We start from the raw sequence: 12,588 nt of genomic DNA, 5'->3' as shown, positions 1-12,588 counted from the left end.
ATGTTATATTTATTTTAGTATCGCTGATATACAATAATAGCTTTTGCTAATATTTTGAATTAGATTTTATTTTTAATTTTTCCACTTTAATTTTAGTTTTAGAAATTTCTCTGTATGGTTTGTTTGGTTTTGTCTTTTTTATTTTTTGCTTATTTTTTGTCTTTTTTATTATGTTTTTAAAAATGTATTTAATTAATTTACTAAAACAAAATATGTATTTCAGTTGATTTCAGTTATGTTTATTTTATTTTAAGCAACAAAAATGCTTTTTATGGTTTTAGTATAATTTAACAACATTATCTTTAACATCTGAATTATTTTTTACACAATTACAACTAAATTAAAATTAACCCTAATTTAATTTGGAACCTATATAAAATAAAATAAAATAAAATGGATTTATCACAAAAAGCTTTATTTATGGATTTATCACAAAAAGCTTTATTTAATTTGTTTAATTAAACTTTAAAATAAAATGGATTTATCACTTTATAAACTTTATTTAATTTGTTTATTTAAATTTCTTTTAAAAATAAGATCAAATAAAATGGATTTATTACAAAAAAAAAAAAAAAAATTAATTTGTTGTTGGTTCTATCTAATTTAGTCTACAGGCATTTCTTCAATCTAGAGGAAACAATTAAAACCACATAGTCATAAAAAAATCTATTCATATTTTGCTGATATCGTTGTTTTGTCTGTATGAATTGATTCATTGCACAAGTTTTGTCTCAAATGCAAACCACAGTCAGCAGATGCCACAATGGATAGATAATTGTTGACTTAGCATGATGATGTGGTTAGATACAGTAGTTTTATCCAGCGCAGATGAAGTTAAGCAGAAAAAAACACTAGTGGGCACCAAAGAGCAGCACTTACATTCAGATCATCCCTGTACTGATCTCCCGAAGATTACCCAGAATTCAGCAGTCGGTTGTGAAAAACTAGAGATGGAAATAATAGAGAAGATTAGAGCGTGATTGTGGTCTCAGATAAGTGATCTGAAGAATGCCGTCTAATGTCATCAGTTCAAGCAGCTTCAGAAAAACACTCCTCTTCTGGGATTGTAAGTTTCCTTGCAAACAAACAGCAGCCAAGACTAAGAAAGCTGTAGAGCAAACGTATAATAATACAAACCAGCGAGTAACGGATTACAAAACACACATAAAACGGCAGATCTAGAAAGACATAAACTTGGGTCGTGCTGAAAGCCCTTTGTTGCCTTTCGCAATGGATCAAATGATCTTGTAATAAAATATTGTCCTCGTAAAAATGAATGATTTCACTCCAGTGAATCTACTTCAGATGGTTTGTGGTGTTTAAAGTGAAAGCTGTAGTCTCTGCCATCACAAATCAGTTAGACATAGACAATTTCACTCAAATTTTGCAATTAAGCTAAGAAAAAAAGTAAAGAAGAGCTACTTACAAAATCAAATGTTTCCACCAAACATTCAGATTTACATTGCAGAGTAATATAAATGTGTAATATATAATATATTGTTTTACATTATATTATTTAGTTATTTATTATTATTATTAATTAATTATTATATTGCAATATAAAATGATATTATAATGAAATTATTTAGAGTTTCATTTATTGACTAAATATTGTGTAATGTAAGTATTTATTCCAATGAATCAATTTTACAGTTTATTTTAAATTTTATTTTATTTATTTTATTTTTTAAAAAGAAATTCAAGTTTTTTGTGATAAATCCTTTATATCTTTATATATATATATATATATATATATATGCACAGAATTTTATAAAAATGACTATAAAAATTATATTTAATTACATACACACGTTTATAATACACACACATTCAAATGTATATTGCAGTATTACAATAATTTAACTACTGCAATAATTTAAATTGTGCATACTGCATTATTACAATCATTTAAATAATATATATATTTAATTTAAATTAAATTATTTTTTAAAATTGTGCCATTAAAATGCTATTTAAATATCTATCTATACACTAAGACATTTTATTTAAATCTATTTAATAGTGCAATAATTAAAATTGTGTATATTGCATTATTACAATCATTTAAATAATATATATATATATATACACATATATATATATATATATATATAAAATTTAAATTATTTTTAATTATGCAATTAAAATGCTATTTAAATATCTATCTATACACTAACACAATTTATTTAAATTAATTTAATACTGCAATAATTTAAATTGTGCATACTGCATTAGTACAATAATTTAAATAATATATATATTTTATTTAAATTAAATTATTATTTTTTTTAATTATGCAATTAAAATGCGATTTAAATATCTATACACTAACACATTTTATTTAAATCACTGTAATAGTGCAATAATATAAATTGTGTATATTGCATTATTACAATAATTTTAATTAAATATTAAATTAATTAAATTAATTTAATAGTGCAATAATTGCAATTGTGCATACTGCATTATTATAATCATTTAAATAATATATATATATATATATATATTTTTATATATAATTTAAATTAAAATATTTTTAATTATGCAATTACAAATGCTATTTCAATATCTATCTACACACTGACACATTTTATTTAAATTACTATAATTAGTGCAATAATTAAAATTGTGTATACTGAATTATTACAATAAATTAAATAACATTTAACTTAAATTATTTTTTTAATTATGCAATTAAAATGCAATATTAATTTCTGTCTATACACTGACAAATTTTATTTAAATTAATTTAATAGTGCAATAATTAAAGTTGTGCATACTGCATTATTGCAATAATTTTAATAACATATTTAATTTAAATTATTTTTTAATTATGCAATTAAAATGCAATATGAATATCTGTCTATACACTGACGCTATTAATTTAAATGACTGTAATAGTGCAATAATCAAAACTGTGTAAAAAAAATCTAAATAGTGTATATTGCATTACAATAATTTAAATAATAGAAATATATTTGAATTAAATAAAATATTTTTTTAATTATGCAATTAAAAATGCACTGACACATTTTATTTAAATTAATTTAATAGTGCAATAATTTAAATTGTGTATTACATTATTACAATAATGTAAATAACACATATATATTTAATTTATTTTTTTTAATTATGCTCTTAAAATGCAATATGAATATCTATCTATATACTTACACTATTTATTTAAATGAGTGTAACAGTGCACTAATTTAAATTGTGTATATTGCATTATCACAATCATTTAAATAAAACAGAATTTCAATTAAATTATTTATTTTAATGATGCAATTTAAAAAATGGCATTTAAATATACACTGGCACATTTTATTTAAATGATATATTTATATATTTAAATGTTTTTTTTTTAAATTATCTATATACTGACACATTTTATTTAAATTACTGTAACAGTGCAATAATTAAAACTGTGTATGTGTATTTATATATATATATATATATATATATATATACACACACACACGGACACACACACAATTTGATTTAAATTATTGTAAAAAACAATTTAAATTGTAAATATCTATCCATCTATCTATCTACATATATATGAGAAGCTATTTTATTTTAGTGTTTGTTTCACTAAATTGATTTATTTTATTATTGTTACACAATAAATAAGTTAGTTCATACAAATACACATACAGTGCATAGAAAATCAGCCAACAGACATGTTGAGCACTATTCCAGCTATTACTGTAATTACGAAACAGAGTTGTTACTTAACATCAGCGTGACAAAATAATCTGTGTTAAAAGTGAAAACCGACTCGGCTCTGGCTCCTCGGGCCCTTTGAAAGCGGTCCGAGGGGGTCCGCGGCTGATTGCGGCCCACCGCTGTGTGACACAGATAAGGCAGGACGGACCCATTCTGAGTTCAAAAGAGCGCTGGAGCCCCCTGCGAGATTACCGTCATTTAAAGATGACCTCTGCCGTGGTAATTTCCTTCTGAAAGCCGCAGTTTGGCTCTGCGCTGGTCCTCGTTAAACCCTTAAGAGAGGGAGAGACAGAGGAATAAAGATAGCAGAGCGTCTGTGCCGCGCGCATAAATTGCCCTTTAGATGTCTGTGGAGTTTGTGCTAAACAGACCTGGAATCTGGTACCCATTATCGGCTCTTTAGGGGCCCTTATAAGGTCATGTTTATTCATACAAACACACAGACATTCACACACATATTGTAATACATTTGTCTGCTTTCTGAGCCAGTCACGCTACAAATATTCAAATATTCAAATATAAGACTTGAAGGTTCCTCAAATTTGAACTCTCAAAAAATACATTTACCAAGCTTGCACTACTGTTTAAAAGTTTGGGGATTTATGTTTTGTTTTTAAAGAAGTCTCTTCTGCTCTTCTGACAAAAAATAAAATACAGAAACATTTTTACAATTTAAAAATAATCGCTTTTTATTTTAAAGTATTGTAAAACGTAATTTATTTCTGTGATCAAAGCTGAATTTGTGATCAGCATCATTACTCCAGTCTTCATTGTCACATGATACTTCAGCAATCATTCTAATATACTGATTTGATGCTCAATAAACAATTTTAACAAGTTATCTCACATATGTCTTTTTTAAAATTTTGAGATCAAGTAAAAAATAAAATGCAATTGCAATTTTTATCTCACAATTTTGACTTTTTTATTGTCAGATCAATTTTTAAAAAGGCAGTTCTGAAGTTTTATCTCACAAATTTGACTTTTTAATTTTTAGATACATTTTTAAAAAGGCAATTGCGATTTTTTATCTTACCATTTTGACTTTTTCATTTTTAAATACATTTTTAAAATGCAATTGCAAATTTTTATCTTACCATTTTGATTTCTTTCATTTTTAGATACAATTTTAAAAGGCAACTGCAACTTTTTATCTTACCATTTTCACTTTTTAATTTTTAAATACATTTTTAAAATGCAATTGTAAATTTTTATGTCATCATGTTGATTTTTTTCAATTTTAAATAGATTTTTAAAAGGCAACTGCGACTTTTTATCTTACCATTTGTAGTTTTTCATTTTTAAATACATTTTTAAAAGGCAATTGCCAATTTTTATCTCACAATTCTGACTTTTAAATTTGTGGATACATTTTTAAAAAGGGAATTGTGAATTTTTTTTGTCTCACAGTTTTTACTTTTCATTTTTAGATACATTTTTAAAAAGGCAATTGCGATTTTTGTATCTTACCATTTTGACTATTTCATTTTTAAATACATTTTTAAAAAGGCAGCTGTGAATTTTTATCTTACAATTTCGACTTTTCATGTTTAGATAATTTTTTTGAAAAGGCAATTGCGAATTTTTATCTCACCATTTTGACTTTTCCTTTCTGGAAATATTTTTTTTAAAAAAGGCAATTACGAATTTTTGAATTTTTGAATTTTGAGATAAAATTTACAATTAAAAAAAACTACATTTTTATCTCACAATTCCTAATTTTTTTCCTCACAATTCTCAAAATATAAACACAGAACTGCAGTAAAATTCTAAGCAGAAAAGCTAGAATTATAAGATAAAAAACTGCAATTAACTTTTTTATTTTTATTCCATTTTATTTAAAAAAAAAAAAAAAAAAAAAAAACAGAATTGTGAGAAGTAAACTCAGAATTGCGAGAAAACATTAGAATTCTGAGTTTATATCTCAAATTGCGAGTTCATATCAAACAAAGTCAGAATTGTAAGATATAAATTCAGAATCTCATCGTTTTAACGTTTTTGAATTTTGAGACAAAAGGCAATTGAGAATTTTAAGATAACATTAAAAATAAAAAAGTAACTGTGACTTTTTATCTCACAGTTTTCAAAATATAAACAGAATTTTAGGAAATTCTCACACTTCTGAGAAGAAAAGCTAGAATTGTCAGATAAAATGTTGCAATTACCATATTATTTTTTATTCAAAAAACAGAATTGCAAGATGTAAACTCAGAATTCCAAGAAAGAACATTAGAACTTGAGTTTATATCTTAAACTGTGAGTTCATATCAAACAAAGTCAGAATTGTGAGATATAAATTCAGAATCTCACAGTTTTGACTTTTTGGAATTTAGAGATGAATTTTTAAGAAGGCAACTGCGAATTTTTGGATTTTGAGATAAAATCAATTAACAAAATAAATTTTGGCTTTTTTCACACAGTTCTCAAAATATAAATACAGAATTGCAGAAAGTACTTTCAATTCTGAAAAGAAAAGCTAAAATTGTGAGATAAAATGCTGCATTTAAAAAAATTACATTAAAAAAAAAAAAAAAAAAAAAAAAAGATGAGATATAAACTCAGAATTCAGAGCAAAAAGTCAGAATTTTGACTTTTTGGAATTTTGAGATAAATTTTTAAAAAGGCAGCTGTGAATTTTTGAATTTTTGGATAAACAGAATTGCAAGAAATTTTTGGAATTCTGAGAAGAAAAGCTAAAATTGTGAGAGAAAATGTTCCAATTACCTTTTTTATTTTTATTCAATTTTTTAAAAAACAAAACAAAAAACAAAAAAAACAGAATTGCGAGAAAGAAAGTTAGAATTCTAAGTTTCTATCTCATATTGTGTGTTTATATCAAACAAAGTCTGAACTGTGATGTATAAATTCAGAATTGTGCAGTTGCAATTACCTTAATTATTTTATTCCTTTTTTATTCCACGATTTTCACCTGGTGGACAGACGCACACTGAAGGAAGAACCCGAGCCATACAGTATCTAGACCAGAAGATCACATGAGACATGAGGTTAGCAACCGCGAAAACACCCAGGTAGAGCATAACGCAAGATTAATGATTCTTTTCCAAAGAAAACAAACGATTGTCAATTTATACCTAGAACACAAATCCTTCGCAAAAATTTTGCACGCCGCCCACAACACCATGCCGCTGAGTTTTACACATGCAAAGACTTTTTAATTCAGAATATGTAGAAATCTGCTTCTTATTATTGATACTTCTATAATTTGAAGCACCCAGAGCATGATCGATCTGTTTGCATTTGTCTGAAGCCTTAGATGCACGACTCAATCCACAGAGCGAGTGTGTGTTTCTCCAGCTGTGAGCATGTGGCTTTGATTATTGGCCGCTCTGCCCAGGGGGAGCGACTGATTGAAACTCCAGACTCTGGCCTGGCAGAGCACTGTTTATTATATCGTCTGGCAATTATTTCACTCATGATTGCTAATTTCAGGAAATTAGATTTGTGTGAGGGAGAGACACATGTGCGTCCGAATGCATAACGCATATGCCGGAGAAGGACGACGAAGGTGGCTTGAGCGCACCGAGCGCAGCTCATCCAGTCAGATTTCAGCTCTATATATCGAAACTTTTTCAGCAGCTGTGAGTTTGTATAATGCAGTTCTGAGATAAAAGTCAGAATTGTTTATATTGAATTGCTAACCGTCTATATCTCAGAATTCTGACTTTTTTTCACAGAATTATGATCTTAAATCAGAATTCAATAAATCAGAATTATGAGCTTCCAAGTTTCACAATTCTGACTTTATAACACACAACTGTGTTAAATTCAAAATTGTGAGATATAGACTCGCAATTCTGGGAAAAAAGTCACAATTGTGAGTTTATTTCTCAGAATTACGACTTCAGTCATGCAATTCTGACTTCATAACTCGCAAATGTGGGTTTCTATCTTTCAATTCTGCATTTATAACACGCGTTTATAACTGTGTATAAAATTAAAAACGGCGAGATAAAAAGTTGCAATTCTGAGAAAAAAGTCACTTTATTTCAAAGAATTGCAAGTTTATTTCTCAGAATTGTGCATTTAAATTTCGCAATTCTGACTTTTTTCCTCAGAATTATGAGTTTAAATCAGAATTAAATAAATCAGAATTAAATAAATTAGAATTTTGAGTTTAAATTCTTTCCCCAATCTTCCGAAAGTTTCTAACTCGCAATTCTGACTTTATAACACGCAATTGTGAGTTAAATTCAAAATTGTGAGATATAAACTGTGAGATATAAATTCTGAGAAAAAAGTCATAATTGCGAGTTTACTTCTCAGAATTGCAAGTTTACATCATGCAGTTCTGAGAAAAAAAAAGTCACTTTATTTCAAAGAATTGCAAGTTTATTTCTCAGAATTATGAATTTATATCTGGAAATTCAAACTTTTTTCTCAGAACGAGTTTAAATTTTGCAATTCTGACTTTTTTTCTCAGAATTATGAGTTTAAATCAAAATTAAATAAATCAGAATTTAATAAATTAGAATTATGAGTTTAAATTCTGAGTTTTTTCCCCCAATCTTCCGAAAGTTTCTAACTTGCAATTCTGCCTTTATAACACGCAACTGTGTATAAAATTAAAAACTGTGATATATAAAGTCAAAATTCTGAGAAAAAAGTCACTTTATTTCTTAGTACTGCAAGTTTATTTTCCAGAATTGCGGGTTTATATCTGGCAATTTTTTCTTGCAACGTTTTTCCTCAGAATTATTAATCTAAATTGAGCAATTTTGATATTTTTTTCTCAGAATTGTGAGTTTAAATCAGAATTCAATAAATCAGAATTATTATATTATTTTAAATTCTGAGTTTCTTCCAAATCTACTTAAGAATCTCACAATTCTGACTTTAAAATGCATTTGAGCATTAAATTCAAAATTGTGAGATATAAATTCGCAATTCTGAGAAAAAAAAAGTTACAAATGCAAGTTTAATTCTCAGAATTATGACTTTTTTTCTCAGAATTGCAGGTTTATATCATGCAATTCTGAATTTATAACTCGCAACTGCGATTTTATCTCACAATTCTGACTTTATTCTTAGAATTCAGACTTTTTCCTCACAAGATACAGACTCGCAATTCTGAGAAAAAAGTCAAAATTGCGAGTTTATTTCTCATAATTAACTCCTTTTTATTTCCACAATAAATTGAGACTCTGAAGCTTCTTAGGTGTTCCAAGTAGTCATTAAAATCGACAAAAATATTCATACATTTTCTTACACAGTTTAAGGAAAACTGCATATTCATTTACAATTGTTGTATATGCATTTATTTTTATTTATTTATTTTACTTTTTTACATTTCTGATTTCAGATTTCAATTGCAAGCTATAAAGTTAGAATCGTGATATAAACTCGCAATTCTGATTTTATAATTCGCAATTACGATTTTCTATCTCACAATTTTAACTTCATGGCTCGCGAACGAAATCAGACTGAAATCAGAATTGCGAGAAAAAAGTCAGAATTGTAAGATAAAAAGCTGCAATTACCTTTTTTTATTCAGTGCGAAAAACAGGCTTCCACACCAACCAGTGATGGCATGAACTAAAACTTTGTTTAAACATTAAATAGTCTATTCGAATCATTACAAATAGAGCATATTCAGCATAGTTTATGAGGCAGCTACTTTGTTTTGATGTATTTTTCTTCAGAATTGTTGGCACTGTAGGTATTCATCAGGAATTACACAATAATACAAAAGAAAATGTCACATGAATTCCTCAATTGGAAAAATAAATGGGATTTTTACTTCCGGAGCCAGAGTTGAAATAGTCTTCATGCCTCATAAAGGATTTCTCAACGTCTAGAATGTTTCTCCCCGCGTCTGTGAATCTTTGTTGGGCCATTTGGTGAGATGAAACCAGAGTTTTACCGCGGAGGCGTCTGGAAAGAGCAAATAAAATCAATCAGTCAGAGATTTGTCTGCCTGATTTATTGCTCAACAGCCACTATGACTGATTGAACGGTCCAAAACATTGGCAGCACGGACGAATTTCATTCTTGAGATTTCAGAGAGTATGATTTCTAACCAAGAGTTTGTCGAAATATTTCATATGTCTGCAGATTGTATGATATTGATCCTCTCCAGATGTACGGTCAGGGAAAACAAACGCTCATAACTCAAGCCCTCTTGAGATGTTATGATAGAGATGTAATTAAACTTTAATCACTCCCTTTAATCAAACCAACCCTCATCCAAGAAAAAATGTACCATGACATATCTGAAAACCTAATCTGTAATGTTTAAATCATAGTAACTGATATATAGTAACTTTTTAAAAAAAAGCACTTGTTTTACACAATTTTTATATAACAGAAATGCATATGAAATCCTAAATGTTTATTTTCCATATTAATTATTAACTAAATATCAATCGTATCATCACTTATCATTGGTTTCATTTAACATGCATGAAAGGGTTAACAACAAAAGTAAAATAAACAACAAACAACAAAAGTAAAATAAATAAATAAACAAATATATATATACAAATATATATATATATATATATATATATATAGAAAGTGTCTGGGGTAACGCATTACAAGTAACGCAAGTTATGTAATATTATTACTTTTTCCAAGTAACTAGTAAAGTAATGCATTACTTTTTAATTGACAAGAAAATATCTGAGTTACTTTTTTCAAATAAGTAACGCCAGTTACTTTTCCCCCCATTTATTGATTAAAATCTCTCCTGTCCCCATGTTGAGAGAAATCCGGAGTAAGATGTTAGTTCTAGACTAAACGTAAACATGCATTAATTCATCTTACTCACAGAAAACAGATTCAGTATTCTTCAAAATGAATAAAAACAGTGAAATTCAACTCAGAATATGACGCAAACCAGCAATAATTAAATATGTTAAATAATACAAATATCCTTTATGCATTTAATACCATTTTATTAAACAATGTCTTTGCTGCCGACCTTCGATGATCCAGTTCAACCATACTAATAAGCAAAAATTACTCAAGATAATCTAACATTTGTTTTCCTTTTTTTATTGCTGAAGAGTTGATGTTTTTTCTTAAAGCCTGAGGCTTTTGGTGTGAAAAGGCTTTCATATTGGCCAAAAATATAACTTTTTATATTAAAAACAAACAAGCAAGCCCTGCCCAGATTTAAAAAGTAACGCAAAAGTAAAGTAATGCATTACTTTCCATAAAAAGTAACTAAGCAATGTAATGAGTTACTTTTTAAGGGAGTAACTCAATACTGTAATGCATTACTTTTAAAAGTAACTTTCTCCAAGACTGTGTATATATATATATATATATATAACAATCTTCCTTAAACTCTGTTTTTCAACGCAATGGCAATTCAACGCACTTTATAGTATCGTGGAATCATTTTCCTCAGAATTATGAGTTTAAATTTCTCAATTTTGACTTTTTTTCTCAGAATTATGAGTTTAAATCAGAATTATGTTTAAATTCTGACTTTTTTCCCACTCTTCCAAAAGTTTCTATCTCACAATTCTGACCTTATAAAATGCAATTGTGTGTTAAACTCAGAGTTGCAAGATATAAACTCGCAATTATTTATTTTTTTTATATCTGGCAATTTTGACTCGTATTCTCAGAATTTAAATCAAAATTCAATAAATAAGAATTCAATAAATTCAGACTTTTTTCCCAATCTTCCAAAAGTTTCTAACTCACAATTCTGACTTTATAATATTTCTGAATTTATAATTCGCACTTTTCTCAGAAATTCTTACTTTTTCCTTGCAATTCTGACTTTATAATGTAATTTAAATTCAAAATTGCGATATAAACGTACAATTCTGAGAAAAAAAGTCACAATTGCAAGTTTAATTCTCTGAATTACATCCTTTTTCTCAGAATTGCGGGTTTACACCAGTTCTTAAAAAAAGTCGCAATTGCAAGTTTCTGTCTCACAATTCTAACTTCATAGCTTGCAACTAAAATCTGAAATCAGAATTCCAAGGAAAAAAGTAAGAATTGTGAGATAAAAAAGTGTAAATTATGAGATAAATTCTGAAGAAAAGTTTCTATCTGGCAGTTCTGACTTCATAACGCAATTGTGTTAAATTCAAAATTGCGAGATACAAACTCGCAATTCTGAGAAAAAAAAGTCACAATTGCAAGTTTAATTCTCTGAATTACATCTTTTTTCTCAGATTTGCGGGTTTACATCAAGCAATTCTAAATACATAATTCGCAATTGCAATTTTCTGACTCTTTTCTCAGAATTCTTACTTTTTTCTTGCAATTCTGACTTTATAATGTAATTTAAACTCAAAATTGCGATATAAACGTACAATTCTAAGAAAAAAATGTCACAATTTGTGGGTTTACAAGTTTAATTCTCTGAATTACATCTTTTTTCTGACTATTTCCTCAGATTTGTTTTTTTGGTTTACATCATGCAATTCTGAATTTATAAAGAAAAAAATGTCACAATTGCAAGTTTAATTGCAATTTTCTGATCTTTACATCAAGCAATTCTGACTATTTCCTCAGAATTCTTACTTTTTTCTTGCAATTCTGACTTTATAACGTAATTTAAATTCAAAATTGCGATATAAACGTACAATTCTAAGAAAAAAATGTCACAATTGCAAGTTTAATTCTCTAAATTACATCTTTTTCTCAGATTTTTTTTGCGGGTTTACATCAAGCAATTCTGAATTTATAATTCGCAATTGCAATTTTCTGACTCTTTTCTCAGAATTCTTACTTTTTTCTTGCAATTCTGACTTTATAACGTAATTTCAATTCAAAATTGCGATATAAACGTACAATTCTAAGAAAAAAATGTCACAATTGCAAGTTTAATTCTCTAAATTACATCTTTTTTCTCAGATTTGCGGGTTTACA

At 27.3% G+C, this 12,588-nt stretch overlaps 1 long non-coding RNA gene across 1 annotated transcript in view; it reads right to left on the bottom strand.

Annotated features, from left to right (window-relative positions):
* Nucleotides 1-3,794: 3,794 nt before the first annotated feature.
* LOC127156680 (uncharacterized) overlaps nt 3,795-12,588 on the bottom strand; it is a 10,113-nt gene continuing 1,319 nt past the window's right edge. The window contains exons 2-4 of the long non-coding RNA XR_007825768.1: nt 9,491-9,624; nt 6,623-6,708; nt 3,795-4,004 (exon numbers count right to left, since the gene is read on the bottom strand). This is a non-coding gene — a long non-coding RNA (uncharacterized LOC127156680). The remainder of the gene's footprint in view (nt 4,005-6,622; nt 6,709-9,490; nt 9,625-12,588) is intronic.

This window comes from Labeo rohita, chromosome 25 (assembly GCF_022985175.1).
Source record: "Labeo rohita strain BAU-BD-2019 chromosome 25, IGBB_LRoh.1.0, whole genome shotgun sequence".
Classification (NCBI taxonomy): Eukaryota; Metazoa; Chordata; class Actinopteri; order Cypriniformes; family Cyprinidae; genus Labeo; species Labeo rohita.
The sequence above is the reverse complement of the archived record's forward strand: the minus strand, read 5'-3'. Positions and strand labels throughout refer to the sequence as shown.